This window comes from Lactuca serriola, chromosome 2 (genome assembly GCF_051521515.1).
Source record: "Lactuca serriola cultivar US96UC23 chromosome 2, Lser_US96UC23_V15, whole genome shotgun sequence".
NCBI lineage: Eukaryota > Viridiplantae > Streptophyta > Magnoliopsida > Asterales > Asteraceae > Lactuca > Lactuca serriola.
Genome location: NC_136409.1, coordinates 161,326,556 through 161,345,923, shown reverse-complemented (window position 1 = coordinate 161,345,923; position 19,368 = coordinate 161,326,556). Strand labels below are relative to the sequence as shown.

General features: G+C 30.9%; 1 long non-coding RNA gene across 1 annotated transcript; it reads left to right on the top strand.

Moving 5' to 3' along the window:
* The first annotated feature begins 504 nt into the window (after positions 1-504).
* On the top strand, positions 505-8,584 carry LOC145090544 (uncharacterized). Its single transcript, XR_013701637.1, has 3 exons — positions 505-640; positions 774-850; positions 8,481-8,584. It is a non-coding gene; the product is annotated as an uncharacterized LOC145090544 (long non-coding RNA).
* Positions 8,585-19,368: the final 10,784 nt, after the last annotated feature.

Genomic DNA, 19,368 nt, shown 5'->3' with positions numbered 1-19,368 from the left:
TATATATATATATATATATATATATATATATATATATATATATATATATATATATATTGAAAATCATGCTAAATTAAGTTAGTACAAGTCAATGTAAGTCAAACTCTTAAAATAAATCATGATAATTCACAATATATATGGTTTTCAGTTTTGGGAATCTAATCCCATACCAAAACCGAAATCACTTCCTTTATGGAAGTGATGGACGAAAACACTTGCTTTATGGAAGTTAAGAACCGAAATCACTTCTTTGTGAAATGCCTTGACCGAAATCTCAATTGGGAATCAATTTAGGACCGAAATCAAGGTGTTTCCGGCCTTGTTGAACCGAAATCACTTTCTTTTTGATCGAAATCCTCCTAAATATCTAGATATTTATGCCACTTGTTTGGTTATTCACCTTCCCAATGTGATAGAATACACTTCCCTATGCAAATATCATGTTACAATTTCCCCATATTTATATGTCCAACCGAAATCAACGTTTACAATTCCAATTCTTCACTTCTAAGTTTCGTACATTTGCTCTCAAAACCCATGTTCAATCCTTCATATCTTCAAAGCAGTTACCAAGATCATCTTCAAATCTTCAAGTTTTCCTAGGAAATGAAATATATCAAGTTAATTCCAAAGACTTCTTGTAAGTGTATATATATATATATATATATATATATATATATATATATATATACATACATGACTAGTGTTAATTAACACTTAAATTAATCATTTTGCTAATTTGAACACAATATTATGTGTTTAAATATTATTAGGAGTTCGGAATTTATACGTGTTCTAACCCGAGGATTATCACAATCCAGTCGTGCCCAACTAAGAACACACACTCGAGGTGAGCTCATACCCCTACGTTTTCACGATTTTTCATTGTTTAAAGGGGGAAAACAAGTAAACACAAGAAATCTTGTGTTAATATTTAAATTATTTCTAATAGTTTCAATCGTTGTCGTTACTAAACACACACACACACACATACATACATACATACATACATATATATACATATATATATATATATATATATATATATATATATATATATATATAATTAAGATTAATCAGGCTTAGAATTGGGGATTTTGTTTTATTTCTTGTTCCTTGTTTGGTTGTGGGCTTAGGGTAGAATCATTTATTCAACTTTCTTTTCAATCTTAATTATGCATGCTTTATATATATACTAGGCGAATGCCCGCGTGTTGCGCAGAAACAACTATATAGCTGACATTTTTACAAATATATGTTTTTTTAAATAAAACAATAATGTTGTTAAATTTGATATAATAATTCGTATGTTACGTTGATATAATATACTGATCATTTTGAATTATATGATAATATATACATCTATTAAAATTGTATAATCTTAATCTTTTGAATGACATCTACCCGCGGGTTGCTCATGAATCAACTTAAATATAATATATGGTTTAATGTTATTTATAGTTTTTGTTATTGTTAATTAATTTTTTAAAATTTATTTGTTTAACTTTTTAATTTCTGTCATTGTAATTATTTAAAACATCAAAAAAAAATTATTTTGAAGGTAACAATATAATCATTTATATAGAGTTATTTTTAGCTATTGTTATTATAAGTTATTTTAAGCTACTTATTTGAAAACTTTTAACGATTATAAAAATATCGTTAGGAAATATTTTAGTTAAATTGATATTACAATTTAATTTTTGCATTTGGCACTATAATTTATCACTTTTAACTATTCACAAAATATTCTTTGGGTTTTTTAAGTGGAGCTGAAATTTATATCGAAGTTGACCCTGTAATGTTATATTTAAATTAAAACTTCAAGTATTTTGTCCAAACCTTTCAAAAGTTGTAGCTTTAAACTGATAATGGTTTACATACAACAACATATTAAATCTAATAAATTAAGTATAATATGTTAAAAGTTAAAGACATAACTTTATAAGTAAAAGTAAAAATATTATTTTAATATTGAAATTTAGTTTGTTTATGATTACACTTTAGGTTTGATACTTATTTAACCTCATTATCCAACTTACAATCATTATCAGAAATTCACTACAATTTATCACTTTTAATTATTTACAAAACATTTTTTCGGTTGTTTAAGTAGAATTAAAATTTATATTTAAGTTGATCCTGTAAAGTTATATTTAAATTAACAATTTAAGTATTTTATACAAATTGTTCAACAATATGTTAGACCTAATAAATTAAGTATAATATGTTAAAAGTTAAAAACATAACTTTATAAGTAGAAGAAAATATATTCTTTTAATATTGAGATTTAGTTTATATATGATTACACTTTAGGTTTTATATTTATTTAACCTTATTAACCAACTTATAATTATTATTAGAAAGAAATTGAAAAGTCATGGGAGTTTCAAATGAATGTGGTGAAAAGAAAAATGCTTCCTTTATAAATATACTAGGCGAATGCCCGCGCGTTGCATGAAATATAAAAAAATATTTTATATTAAAATAACTAAATCATTGTTATTAACAATTAGATAATAATTTCATAAAAAATATAAAAAAATGATTTTTAGTATTGTTATTATGTTGAACTATATTATAAGAGATAAGGTTGGAACTTGAAGTTGTTTTGCATATATAAAGTTATATGATTAAAATAGAAAAAAAATTAATTTTTAAAAATAAATAAATCGTTATTGTTATCTATTAAATAATAATTTCATATTAAATTAAAACGTTTATATTAAATATTATCATTATGTAGAAAATATGATAATAAAGTCATCTTTTTATCTGTCTTAAATTTTATCATTCTGTACAACATATAATAATAGAGACAGCTTTATATCTTAAATAGTAAAAAAATGTTTTGTATCATAAATATTACCATAATTATGTAGAACATATGATAATAGTGACGTCGTTTATAAAGGTTACAACTTTAAATTGTATTACATACAAGGTTGTGAAACTTGGCTAACACAACCAAATACTTGGCATGTTACTTAAACTCGGCCACCAATGGAAGCGAGTTTGCCTAAATCAGCTAGAAGACACTCGGATTCTTATTAAACTTGATTCAAATCTAAAAGATACGGTCCAAAATCATTTTCGAAATTCTGAAATTTAATTGGTCACTTGTCGACAAAGACAATATCACCAAAGAATACACTCAACGTCCTACAAAGTTAGATGCAAGGAATATCTCATGGCTTAGTCCCTTTGAAATATTTCACAACCTTTCCTATTTATAGAGGAGAATACATTCTCTTGTTTACTCTCACGATCAATATGGGATGAAGACATTTTAATTAAACTCATTTCTTTATTTGCCAAAAATTTCATTTTGTTAAATAAAATATTAAATAATAAAAATAAAATGTTATACAGAAAATTTATTGTTCAATAGTTCCATTTTTCAGTAATATCGTAAGTTGCTATAAAAAATTAAATTTTTATTGAACAAATTTTTGTTAAATCCTAAAATCATAAATTCAGTTAGGTACTTAATATAGAAAGTTTGTTTATATGTATTTTCATGATTCAAAATGTCATTATAAAATAAATTCATTTATAAAATATAACTAAGTATATATTTCGTGCTTTTGAATCAAAGTGATTTTCCAAACAATTATAATTTTATGTTTAAGTAGATTTTTTTTATTTGTATAACATTAAGTAACTTATAATATTATTATAAACAATTTGAATAATCATGAGAGTTTCAATTGTATGTGGTGAAAGGAAAATGTTTCATTTATCTGTCCAAATTGATCAAACTCGGACCGATTCAACTAAATATACCAAACTACATAACGTTTTTTCTATTGAAACCCGGTTTGTATATATTTTGTATTTTTGAATCAAATTTATTTGTCAAACAATTATAATTTTATGTTTAGGTAACTTATTTATAATATTATTAGAAACAATTTGAAAAATCACGGGAGTTTCAAATGTATGTGCTGAAAGGAAAATGCTTCCTTTATCGGTCCAAATTGATCATACTCAGATCGACTCAACTCAGTACACCAAACTACATAACGGTTTTTCAACTGAAACTCAGTTTGAACCTAAAAAAATCTTGTTCAAAACCATTTTCAGGATTCTAAAACTTAAATGGACAGTTGCCAATAAAAACAATCTCACCAAAGAATACCCTCAACATCCTAAAAAGGTAGGCATAAGAAAGTTCTCATAGTTTGTTCCCTTTGTAACATTTCACAACCTTTCCTATTTATAGAAGAGGAAACGTTCTTTTGTTTACTCTCACCATCGATGTGGGATGAAGACATTGTAATAAATCACGCTTTCTTGTTAATAAAACACTCAACTTATTTAGTGAAACATCTTTCTCTTGTTTACCCTTTCTTTATTGTTCAATAGTTCCATTTTTCTATAATCTCGTAAGTTGTTATCCAAAAAAGTAAATTTTTATTGAATAACTTTTTGTTCAATTCTAAAATCATAAATTCAGTTAAGTACTTAATATAGAAAGTTTGTTTATATGTATTTTCAAGATTCAAAAGTTCATTATAAAAAGAATTCATTTATAAAATATAATTTGCGTATATATTTCGTGCTTTTGATCAAATCGAATTTTCAAACAACTATAATTTTATCTTTAGGTAAATGTTTTTTTATATTTATATAACATTATGTAACTTTTTTAAAATATCATTGGAAACAATTTGAAAAATCATGGGAGTTTCAAATGTATGTAGTGAAAGGAAAATACTTCTTTTATGGTCCAAATAGATCAAACTCGGACCGATTCAACTAAATATACCAAACTACATTTTTTTTCTAGTCAAACCCGGTTTGTATATATTTCATGCTTTTGAATCAAAGTGATTTTTCAAACAGTTATAATTTTAGGTTTACGTAGATGTTTTTTTTTATATTTATATAAAATTATGTAACTTATTTATAATATTATAAAAAATAATTTTTAAATTCATAGGAGTTTCAAATATTTGTTGTGAAAGGAAAATGATTCATTTATCAGTCCAAATTGATCCAGCTCCAGTTCAACTCAATATACCCAACTACATAATTTTTTTTTTCTAACAGAAACACGGTTTAAACCTGAAAAAATTCGGTTCAAAACCATTTTTGGAATTCTAAAAGTTAACTGGACACTTGCCAATATAGACAATCTCACCAAATAATACCTTCAAAATCCTACAAAGGTAGGCATGAGGAAGTTCTCATGGTTTGGTCCTTTTGAAACATTTTACAACATTTCCTATTTATAGAAGAGGAAACATTCTCTTGTTTACTCTCACCATCGATGTGGGATGAAGACATTGTAATAAAACACCCTTTCTTGTTTATAGAACATTATTTAACTTATTTATAATATTATTGTAAAGAAATTGAAAAGTCATGGGAGTTTCAAATGAATGTGGTGAAAGGAAGTTAAAATGGGGGTTTCAAATGCATGAAATTCAAGAAAAAATGCTAACTTTATAAGTATGTATGATTATGCGAATGCTCGCGCGTTGCGCAGAAACACCTATATAATTGAAGTCTTTACAAATATATGATTTTTTGAATATAACAATAACGTTGTTGTTAAATTTGATATAATAATTTGTATATACTAAATTGATATAATATATTGATTATTTTGAATTATATGATAATATATACATTTATTATAACTTCATAATCTCAATCGTTTGAGTGACTTCTACCCGCGAGTTACACATGAATAAAATTAAATATAATATATGATTTGATGTTATTTATAGTTGTTTTTATTGTTAATTTATTTTTTAAAATTTATTTACTTAATGTTTTAATTTCTATCATTATAATTATTTAAAACATCAAACATTGTTTTTTTATTTTAAAGCTAACAATATAATAATTTATATAGAGTTGTTTTTAACTATTGTTATTGTAAATTATTTTAAGCTACTTATTTGGAAACTTTTAACTATTATAAAAATATATTTAAGAAATATTTTAGTTAAATTGAAGTTACAATTTAGTTTATGCTTTTATCACTACAATTTATCACTTTTAACTATTTACAAAATATTTTTTAATTTTTTTTTTAAATGAAACTGAAATTTATATTTGAATTGACATTGTAATGCGCAGAAATACGTATATAGTTTAAGTCTTTACAAATATATATTTTTTAAAATATAATACTAACGTTGTTGTTAAATTTGATATAATAATTCGTATATTAATTCGATATAATATATTGACTATTTTGAATTATATGATAATCGTTTGAATAACTTCTATTCGCGAGTTACACATCAATAAAAATAAATATTATATATGGTTTAATATTATTTATAGTTGTTATTTTTAACTATTTTTTTAAAATATATTTGTTTAATGTTTTAATTTCTATCATCATAATTATTTAAAACATCAAACATTATTTTTTGATTTTAAAGGTAACAATATAATCATTTATATAGAGTTATTTTTAACTATTGTTATTATAAGTTATTTTAAGCTACTTATTTGAAAATTTTTAACGACTATATAAATATATTTAGGAAATATTTTAGTTAAACTGATATTACAATTTAGTTTTTTGCATTTATCACTATAATTTATTACTTTTAACTATTTACAAAATATTATTTGGTTTTTTTAGTGGAACTGAAATTTATATTTAAGTTGACACTGTAATGTTATATTTAAATTAACAATTTAAGTATTTTGTCCAAACTGTTCAAAAATTGTAGCTTTAAACTGATAATGGTTAAATGCAACAACATTTTAAATCTAATAAATAAAGTATAATATGTTAAAATTTAAAGACATAACTTTATAAATAGAAGTAAAGATATTATTTTAAAATTGAAATTTAATCTATTTATGATTACACTTTAGGTTTGATATTTATTTAGCTTTATTAACCAACTTACAATCATTATTAGAAAGACACTACAATTTATCACTTTTAACTATTTATAGAATAATCTTTGGGTGTTTAATTTAAATAAAATTTATATTTAAGTCGAGCCTATAATGTTATATTTTAATTAATAATTTAAGTATTTTATACAAATTGTTCAAAAATTATACCTTTAAAATGATAATGGTTTACATCCAACAATATATCAAAACTAATAAATTAAGTATAATATGTTAAAAGTTAAAAAACATAATTTTATAAGTAGAATTAAAGATATTATTTTAATAATGAAATTTAGTTTATATATGAATACACTTTAGATTTGATATTTATTTAACCTATTTACCAAATTATAATTATTATTATAAAGAAATTGAAAAGTCATGGGAGTTTCTAATGAATGTGGTAAAAGAAAAAAAGAATGGGGGTTTCAAATGCATAAGATTCAAGAAAAAATGCTAGCTTTATAAGTATGTATGATATATATATATATATATATATATATATATATATATATAAGTATAAAAATTTGTTCAACATGTTAAACAAAAAGAATATTTTACAACTCATTTTATTACCGTATGTATAAAAACGCTAAATTTCATGGAATATCTTTATCACAGATTCATGATTATAAACATACATAGATGTTGAAAATTTAAAAGTTTTCATTTCAATAGAACACACACTATAAACTATAATAGGTATAGTTTATGGAACTTGCATACCATTTTACCAAGTTCGAGATACAATACAGAAAGAAACATATAAACTATAATAGGTATAGTTTATTGAACATATGCACTATTATACCAAGTTCAAAATACAATACGGAAAACAAACATATAAACTATAATAGGTATAGTTTATGAGACATACATACATTTTATTCATTACAAAAAGGACTTTTCATTATTCTACACGTAACCGTCAATATAGATTTGTGAGACACACTTCACGTACTTATCTAAGTACCAACAAAAGCCCTGAAATTATAACCAGAGTCTCTTGGAGGGAGAGCGTGACACTAGTGTATAGATCTATACGGGACTGACAATCCCGCACCTAAACTGTTCGCTACAGTTAGGCCGATAGGCCTGGGGTGACAAATAGCGTACCGATTCCGACGCCTAAAGAACGTCTTATTCAGGCCATCTTAGGTCATCAAGCATGGTTATAATAACTCACAGTTTGGTATTGAACAATGCGATTAGTGTACACATACATAAACAATTTCACATAGTTTTATTAAATAATAAAACTACAATAAAATATTTTAAAGTACAGCTGGTGGATCCAGACACATACATTCACAACTACAGTATACTATTTTTTAATACAGAGAAACTTACATTTTAGGAAAGATTCATTTTATGGTTTTATGTGGATGAAAACTACATTATACTATTTTAGAGTATAACAATATTTACACATTTTGGTCTTAAGGTATTAAGACTACAATTCATTTACAACAGAAAATATAGGATTTTCTGGAAGAAAACACTTACATTTTCAAGGAACAAATGACAGAATTCTTATACAAATATGTTTATGAACTCACCAACTTAATTGTTGACACTCTTCTCAAAACTACTTGTATTCTCAGGAAATCAGTAAACAGGTATCCATATAGATTTTGAGAAGACGAAGCTTCATAGAGTCTCGTCTTTTAGTTTTTTCTATACATTTTGGTGTAAAGTATACATTCATTTGAACACAAATGTAAAACTATACATTATCAATATCATGGTTGTTGTACTTTGATTACTATTATGCAATTGTTGTGATGCTGTACATGACGCCAACTGCCCCCGAATGTTTCCGCCGTTCCGGTTTGGGGGTGTGACAACATAACTAAGAATCAAATCCATATTTAACATTGCTAATAGTAGAAATATCATCACCAATTTTCATAAATGTCATTGCAAGGAAATATAAAGTAACAAAAATTCAATTTATTGATGAAATGCGAAAAAATTTGTCCTTACAATGCAAATATACAACTATGTTCCTAGACATTTCCTAAGCAATCTATTTGTCTATCATAAATCCTAAGCAACAGCTCAAAAATCTGATCCTCGAACCATGCGATCGAAATCCATCTCTCATGATCAGATTCAGCTCACTCTTCTTCTTAAGCTTCCTTCTTTCTATTAGATCCTGCAAAACATCAAAATGTAACTATCACATCATGTAATAAGAATCTATGAATAGGAACTTAAAAGAGTTAGATAGTGGATGTACCTGAAGTAGAGTCATACAACTTGACTTTACTATCTCTGCGATCTTTCAATAAGATAGGGCAGCTTCACGTCCAATGTCCCTTCAATTGGCAATAGAAACATATGGAATCCTCAGGAACAACACATGGGACTATCTCTGAACTAGCCTTTCTCTTTACCATATGGTCAAATGGTTTGACCTTGACCGATCCCTTTCCATCGGGAAAAGAAACCTTTTTTGGACTGCCATTGTTGCTATTGTCCATGGAGTTTTGGGAGACAAATCCTTCAAACATATTTTCTTGACCAGTGCACTTGAGCATTTTTGCTTCAGTAGCAATTAGCAAATATGTAAGATCAGTTAGGGTCACGTCCTGATCAGTCATATAGTAGTATTTAATGAACTGACTATATGACTCAAGAAGTGAGTAAAGAACCAAGTCAACAACCAGTTCCCTTGGGAAAACGACGCCCAGCATCCCCAATCTGTCAATGTGTGACTTCAGTTTTAGAATGTGCGCACACATAGACTTTCCATCTTGATGTTTACTAGCCAATAATGCTAGAGTGACTTCGTACTTTTCAGCTTGACGAAAATGTGGCTCGGGGAGAATTACTGGAGGCGGTGAAGGAAGAGTTGGAGAAGCATGATTTCTAGTTCCACCATTTGAAGAAGGGCACATTCTTTCACCTTGATCAACTTGTGGAAGATCATCTTCATATTAAGAAGGAAAACCATTTCGAAAAGGATGAAGAAAACCATTATTGCCGGAACTCGACATCTATAAGGGAGAAAGGAATTCAAGTTAGTTGATTTATATCCTTAATTATTAACCCACAAAATTCAAATTACGGCTAGGATCCATATTTTCGATTCGAATTCTAAAGAGGGATGCCGTAATCAAATTCGAGTCTATTTTAGGTAGGTAAGCAAAGACTAGTTTCAATCAAATGAAACTCCTAGATCTTTTGAGATTCATTGAACTATTCAATGACATTTTTAATCTCGATTATGCTCTCACTTTGTGATTGGGATGCGGAGGATCACAAATGAGATGTGAATAACCATGTAAATTAGCTTGGTACTCTCAATGTCATTTATCACCCAATCAATGTGTCGGTTAACCACACACGATCCATCGATTAATGATAATTTACGAGACACCCATTGCCAATAATATTAGTCCATGTTAGTGTGTCGGTTAACCACACACACTCCACTAATGACTAATAAGGTGTAATGTGCAATTTCATTGGTTAGCATCAAATTCATATTTTTACTAAAGTAACTAAGAATGGGATGTTAGAAAATGGTTTAGTTACTTTTGTAATCGAATTGAATTTTTTTGGGTTAATTAATTGAATTGGTTTGGGCTTGGACCCATTGGGCCCTTATGTTTGGGCTAAGAGTGTGAACGCGGGGCGTACCACTCTAAGTACGTGCAACCTACTCACGAGTTATGAATGCAGATGCCATGCGTGTACGCATGCAGTCCCTAAAACCCTAAAATTTAGGGTTAACCCCTATATAAAGAACATTATGCCCTAAAGACTAGCCATCCTCTCACCCTTAAGCAGATCCCACGAAACCCTTATCCCTTGTTTGTGTGTTTTGAGCTTAGAAGGCCATTAGAAGAGTATTTTGGTGTTTTTGAAGAAGGCGTTCACTCTTGAAGATTCATTGAAGAAGATACAACTTTTAGATCCATAACCTTATCAGCTTTTGACTCTCATTTGAGGTATAAAGTCTTAAACTTGGTGATTATTTCCTTAGATATCTTGTGTTGGGTTTTTGGACCTTTTTGATCCTAAGGATGAAGCTTTATGGTTCAAATCTGTTTCCTAGGCTTAGGGTTGTCACCCTTAGTGCTATTTGAGTCTCTAAGATAGAAAGTTTCCGTCTTGAAGGTCTTGATTTTTTCATGCATGAGTTAAGGTCATTTTTATCAAAGTTTATTTCTATTTCTTGAGATTGGAGCTTTGGGGGCATGCAAAGTCACCAAGTCCGTGACTTTATAGTTCTAGAGGTCCTAAATGGCTTGGATCTACGTTTTGGGTAGTATGGATTAAGCATTAACTGCTTAATGGCTTTTTTGAACTCTGGACGCGAACGCACTGCGTAAGGTCCGGGAACGCCCTGTGTTCCGGCCAAGACCCGCAATCTGAATTGACGAGGAACGCCCAATGTTCCACAAGGGAACGCCTTGTGTTCGATCCAACAATGGGCTTCCTTGGGCCATTTTCTTGTACTTTATTACCGTGGGCCTTAGTGGATCATCATTTGGGCTTTATTGGACTATATCTTATTGTGGGTCTAGGGTAAGAACCATTAGAGGGGTTGGGCCTAATTTAGAAAATTGGGCCATTGGTAGGCCACTAGTGGGCTTGTGAAGGCTATCTAGAATTGGGCCTTTCATGTTATGGGTTTGGGATTTAGCATGGCCCGAATTAGACCAGGGGTAAAATGGTTATTTTAACCAAAGAAGGATTATTGTGTTTTGAATAAGTGTTATTTTGGTAGTGATAGCTTGGGGAGTCGCTAGAGCAGCCGTTAGATAATCCTTATCGTGAGATTCAACATTCAGGTGAGTTTGCCTCCTATGTGAACGGGACAAAGGCACCTATGACGGCCTGTATTTATATCAGTATGTATTTCGGACTAAGGTCTGATGTCGGGCGGTGCCCGATGTATGTTTATATGTTTTCTGGATTTTGATCTGATGTCGGGCGGTGCCCGAGGGATGTTTGTATGCTTGATGTATTCGTGATTCTTGCATGTGTTTGTATTCGTATGCTTTTTGGATTACTGTCCAATGCACGATAAATGTTTGTATGCTTTCCAGATTTCGGTTTAATGTCGGGCGGGGCCCAAGGAATTTTTATATGTTTATGTTATATGATTGTTCTATGTGTATTGTTGATATGATTATATATATATATATATATATATATATATATATATATATATATATATATATACTGAGCTCTGCTTGATGCCGGGAGGGGCCCGATGCCAGACACTTTCTGATGTCGGGCGGGGCCCATGATATGTTTATATGTGATTTTGTGTATGGTATGTGGTAGTTTGGGGAAACTCAATAAGCTTTGTGCTTACGGTTTTCAGTTTTGGTTTCAGGTACTTCTGGTAGCAAAGGGAAGATTTCGGGATGACTGCATTGCACACACCATGATGTTTAGCCTGGGATGTTTACTGTGATATATTTGACATATGTTTTGATATGGATATACTGTTTATGATGTTTTGAGATACTAAATCTATGTTTTGAAGAGAGGTTTTGATAATTATGGTTTTGTTTTATAATTAAAAATGAAATTTTTGGTCATAAATTTTTGGATGTTACAACTTTATAATTATACTTTTAATGAGGATTAATTGTCATATCGAACCAGTTCGGCTAACGATCCTCCACCATAAAATTGAGCGGTGGGTAAGAATGGATACCCAATGACTGTCATTTTACAAGCTGCTTCCTTAAACTCCTCTTATAGTATAGCTTCGTGAATAAGGCGTACTAGCGGTTCGACTGACTCGTCTTATATATATAGTAATATTAAACCATTAATGTTACATATAATATAAGGGTGTATTTTAAACTTTTGAAATACTAGGGGTTTAATCTTTTAATAAATTAAACTATTAATTTGATTAAATTTACACCTTTTATGGATTTATTAATTATCTTTTAATTAAACACTTAATTAAATTATTAATAACATCCATAAGGATGTACTTTAAACCTTTTAAAATACTAGGATGTATTTTCAAAACTTTTCAAAAATACTAGGTTAATTTTTTAATAATTAAATTAACAAATAATTTTATCTTTATCAAAAATTAAACCAAATCATGAAATTTGATAAGGATATACAATTACATTTAATAAAAATACAATTTTAGGCAGAAAAACGAATTAAGGTAATAATCTTAATCAAGCTAAGATAATCAAAATCGAAAAATTAGGGATCTGATAGGCCAACTTGTCGAGTTCCACATATGAACTCGCTGAGTTCTATGAAAAGAATGACGATTCAGCTCCCTTCCCCTTTAAACGATTCACAATTGCTCAAGTTTAACTGAAAAACATCCCAGGCACTGATACCACTGATGGGTTATGAGCATAACTACAAATCCTATGTGTTCATACAGCCCTATAATTAAGGATCTAGGTTTTCACTAATTGAACATGCAAACTTGAATACAATAGAGAAAACCCTAGGGACTATGTATTATAATCAAAATTCACATAATGAAGGGTTATAATACATACCTTAATATTGCTACTATAAACAATCTTCAATCCTTGCTTGAAAGACCTTTGGTAGCAAGTGCCACAAGTGTCACGCTTCTAATGGCTCACAGACAAACCAAACAACCAAGGAATAACATAGAGAGAGAGAGATAAGGGAAAAAGAAATTTTGGCACTAAGCCTTTTCTAACAGTGCATTGCCGAAATTCCTTATGGTATAGGGTTAACTAGGATGTATTTTCAAAAGTTTTCAAAAATACTAGGTTAAATTTTTTTAATAATTAAATTAACAAATAATTTTATCTTTATAAAAAATTAAACCAAATCATGAAATTTGATAAGGATATGCAATTAACTTTAATAAAAAAAAAATTCAATTTTAGGCAGATTAACGAATTAAGATAATAATCCTAATCAAGGCAAGATAATAAAAATCGAAAAATCAGGGATCTAACATGCCAACTCGTCGAGTCTGTGCAATGCACTCGTCGAGTTCCACATATGAACTCGTCGAGTTCTATGAACATAATGACGATTACGTTGCCTTCTCCTTTGAACGATTCATAATTACTCAAGTTCAACTGAAAAACATCCTAGGCCCTAATACCACTAATGGGTTATGAGCATAACTACAAGTCCTATGTGTTCATGCAACCCTATAATTAAGGATCTAGGTTGTCTCTAATTAAACATGCAAACTTGAATACAAAAGAGAAAACCCTAGGAACTATGTATTATAATCAAAATTCACATAATAAAGGGTTATAATACATACCTTTAATATTTTTATTGTAAGCAATCTTGAATCCTTTCTTGAAAGACCTTTAGTAGCAAGCGCCACAAATGTCGCGCCTCTAATGGCTCATAAACAACCAAGGAATAACATATATATATATATATATATATATATATATATATATATATATATATATATATATATATATATATATATAGGGTTAGATTATTTTGTTTTTAGTAACTATTGTGTGCCAGAATGCACAGATCTGGACCATTGGATGGAATATAATCAAAAGTCATGATCTGAGGGTCTATGATAGTAGAATAGGATAACATGTACCATATAATCACACAAATTTGAGCATAAGGGCATTCTAGTCAATTAACCTATATTAAAAAAGGAAATTTTCAGATTTTTAGGGATAATTAATTCCTTTATTTTTAAAAATCTAAATATTTTAAATTAATTTAAAATTTTAAATTCGATTTTTATTCTGTCAGAATGATAGAATTTTAACCATAAAGTAGTAAACATATTTTTCGATTTTATTCTGTCAGAATGACAGAATGTCAACCATAAACTAGTAAATATATTTTGAAAGAATACACAAAATCGATTCTTGAACTAATAATATACCAAATAATTACATTGTATGATTGTGATTCATTGAATTATAACAAACATTCTGAAAGAATAACAAATATAATTTTTAAAAAATAACAACATTCTGTCAGAATTGTATTGCATGAGAATGATTTTATACAATGAGTCTTTCCCATCAGGTCTTCAAGCCATTTCTATCACAAATTTATTGACAAATACTTTGTAGTGATACACTTGTAACAACTACACATTAAACATATAATTAATTAACTACAAATTCTATCAGAATAAAGCAATAATATTCTTATATAATAAACTATTCTTTCAGAATGAAAATAATATAAAAAGGTAAACAAGGTCAAAGCTATGATCAGACCATATGTCTGTTTGCTTCAACATCATAAACATGAGGAAAAGTCAGTTTGCTTCAACATCAAATCTATGATTAGGATAGATGTTTGCTTCAACATCATAAACATAGATTGAATCATCAATACTTCCAGCTACAAGTTCTATGCCATCAAAGAATGGTAATTTCTGAAAAAAAAAATAAAAAATTACAAAAACCCAACTCAAAAAACTTAATCAAAGATCAATAAAGTTCATGTAAACTTACCAGCATCTCCTCATTAACCAATGATTCCATCACTAACCATGAATACAATCTGAGACTGTCATATTTCTCTTTGGCGTTTCATCAAACACTTTAAGGATGCTCCTAAATCACCACATTTTCTATGAATCATGAATGAAAAAAAACCAATTCAGAACCATCAACATCAAATGAGTTACACAGGAGGGTATACCTCATGTGTTCGGTTTCCATACGATCGAAGAAAAAAAAAAGCATAAATTGTTATGTGGCTTCGGTTTTGATTGAAAATGGTAGAAAAAAATCAATTATGATAATTTTCATATCATGTAAGAAGAACAAAAGATGTATCATGAAATGGGTTTGAAATCATTGTCTGGAATTGATTAAAAACATATAAGAGTCAAAATTTTGGTCACCAACAGAAATAATTGAGGAACATTTTGTTTTACCTGAATCAATAATGAAGATAGATGCAAACTTTTCTTCGGCGGAATGATGGTGTGTGTGAACGGCAGCAATGGGATGGCCGACAATTTGGTTAGGGTTATGAAGATGCAAATGTAGGATTAGAGAAAGAGAAGGAGAAGATATAATAAATGGAAAAAATTGATGTCCAACTTTGTAAAAGAAATATATTAGGTATTTGTTTTGTTCCCTTAATTGTAGGGATTTATTTAAATGATCTCATTAATTGCTAGTGCAAAAAACCGGAAATACCCTTTTTTATTTAATTAATTATTTAATTATTTGCAATTTTCTGATTGGTGCATTTAGGCACACAATAGTTGCTAAAAACATTTGAACCTAGCTCTCTCTCTCTCTCTCTCTCTCTCTCTCTCTATATATATATATATATATATATATATATATATATATAGAGAGAGAGAGAGAGAGAGAGAAAGGAAGAAGAAATTTTGGCACTAAGCCTTTTCTAATAGTGTATTGTCGAAATTCCTTATGGTGTAGGGTTTATATAGGTGTTAGGAAGGTATTGGATTAGGCAGGTGTATCCAAGATAACTCTAATCCCTTAACTTCCTCCCTGTGGCATCCAAGGCACCCTTAGAGCCCAAGGAAACCCTGGGAGCATCTAGATTTCGTTCTCCTTACCATAGGGAGGTTCTAGAATGCTCAATACTCAACTATTGAACATTGTCACCTTTAGTCCCCGCAGTTTCAATTAATTCCTTTAATCCTAAAATTAATTTCTGATTAAATATTAATTAAACAATATTATTTCTAATTAATATATTATTTCCATAATATATTAATAAATCATTCATTTTGATTTCTAATCAACTTATTAACCAAGTAATAAATTAATAAATCATTCTTTTCCTTCTAACTATTATCCTATTCAATTGCCAGGTTTGAAGGCAACCCAAAAGGACATTGCTACTATCAATTCATGTACATACCAATTATAGTTATGGGCTTAGACACCTAATCCAACACAGAACTCGCAGTTAGAGAACTTTGCAAAAAGTCTCTCCCTCCTTAATATCTCAAGCACTTCCCTCAAGTGCTCCTCATGTTGCTCCTGAGTCTTGTAATAGACCAAGATATCATCAATAAAGACTATCATAGACAGATCCAACATTAGTCTGTACACACGGTTTATGAGATCCATGAATGCGGCTGGAGCATTGGTAAGCCTAAAAGGCATCACCACGAGCTCATAATGGCCATATCGAGTCAGGAAAGTTGTCTTATCCAAATCCTCATCCTGACTCGCATCTGATGATAACTCGATTGAAAATCAATCTTGGAAAACCAAGATGCACCCTGAAGTTGATCTAAAAGATCATCAACCCTCGGAAGGGGATAGCGGTTCTTCACCGTTACCTTATTCAACTCTCGATAGTCGATACACATACGATGAGACTCGTCCTTCTTTTTCACAAACAGAATCTGGTCTCCACAAGGCGAACTGCTTGACCTAATAAATCCCTTGTCTAACAACTCCTATAGTTGTATAGATAACTCCTGCATATCGGGAGGAGCCAGCCGATATGATGCTTTGGCTATCGGAGCCGCACCTAGAACCTAATCAATCCTGAACTCTACCTGCCTCTCCGGAGGTACCCCTGGAAAATCCTCTGGGAACACATCCGGATAATCCCGAAAGATCGGCACATCATCCACAGTCTCCTTACCCGTATCTCGGGTATCCATGACATAGGTGATGAAACTCGAGTAACCCTGATGAAGATAACGTTTGGCCCTCGCTACAGAACAGATAACCGGCCCACATTGCGGTCTCTCACCCTGAATCACCAACTCTCCCCCACTTGGGGTCCGAACCCGTACTAACTGCTGCTAACTGTGGATCAGTTCCTTATTAGGGCTTAACCAATCCATAACTACGATGACCTTGTTCCCGCGCAGAGGAATAGGAACCAGGTCAACCGGGTAGTGCTCGCTGAATATTTGGAGGGTACAACCCCGATTAACCCTCACAACTTGAACCATCATATCATCAGCAATCTCAACATCAAGAGGACAACCCATCTCCCCCGAGCTCCAGTAAATCTCTTTCTAAGTGCAAGAGATACAAACAATTGAGTAGCCCCCGAATCAAATAATACTAGGGCAGAGATGCCGTTCACAAGGAACGATCCTAAAATAAAACACATTACCATAAGCAAACAATTCAATATAAAGAGATAAAGAGAAGATACATATACGTCAGAGGTGCATCTGCCCGGCCCTGATGACCATCAATAATCTGAAGAGTCACAGGAGCGGGTGCTGACACCGGTCCTGCTGCAACCAAACTCGGACATTGGGCCTTCTTGTGGCCCCTCTGATTGCAATGAAAGCAAATCAGATATGATCCTTGGGGTGGTGGTATCAGTATAATCCTTGCTATAATGACCAGTCCGTCCGCACTTGAAGCAACCAGAACCACCACCACTACCACTCCTGCACGAACCCTCGTGCGTCCTACCACACTTGCCACAGCGGCTACGGCCCTGACGATCGATTTGGAATCCGATACCTTGGGCCTTTTTCCCTAACCATATGATGTTTGAACCTAATATGGCTTCCTATTACTCTCCATCTCCAAGTCAATCTCCCTCTCCCGGGCTCGAGCTATCATATCCTCCAACGTCTTGTAGCTGGATCGGCGCAAACTATCGGATGTCACTCCTTAGTATCTCATGATATCGGTCCTTCTTCATCTCCTCATGTGCGACATATTGCGGAACCAGAAGTGCCCTCTCCCTGAACATAGCAGTGATCTCAGCCACCGTCTCAGTAGTCTGGCAGAGATCCTGGAACTCTCGCGGCAACTGCTGCATCTCAATAATTGGTGCAAACTCAACTCGGAACCTGGTCGAAAAATCATCCCAGGTCATCCCATCAGCAACATCCTCACCCACATCACTACCAGCCTCCTCCCACTAGTCTCGGGCCCTGTCCTTCAAAAGGCAGGAAGCTAGTCTAACCTAGTCCCTCTCCGGACAACGACTGGTGCGGAAAGCGTTTGCAACATATGCTAACCAATGCCTGCTCACAATAGGGTCCTTCTCCCCATGATAGTCTGGAGCTCGAAAAGCCCAAAACTCCCAGAAAGTCAAAGATCGAGCTCCTGCTATAGCCATCGTTTCAGAACGAAACAATCTCAATCCCTCCTCTAAAACCTCCAGGATACCCTCCTTGACCGAGTTGAAGATCACAGGAGTTTGATCGAGAATGCAACAAGTAATTGTTGGAATAATGTCTAAGGCTGTAACTATATCCGGTTGTGCATGGTCCTTTTGGGTTGCCTTCACCATAGCAACTTGATAGGATGATTTATTAAGAGAGAATAAATATTATTAATATATTATGAGAATAATATAATGAATAATATATTTGTTATTTGATTAATATAAGTCATAGAATTAATTAGAATTAATTTGGTGACTTAAAGAGATTAATTAAATAAAGGGGTATAAACTGTCAATTGTTTGATAGTTAAGCTTTAGACTGTAAATCCATTAGGATATGGTTTGGACGGATTCTAAGAGCTTTAGGAAAGCTAAAATCGTCCATATGCTTATCTAGGAATGGATTTGGAT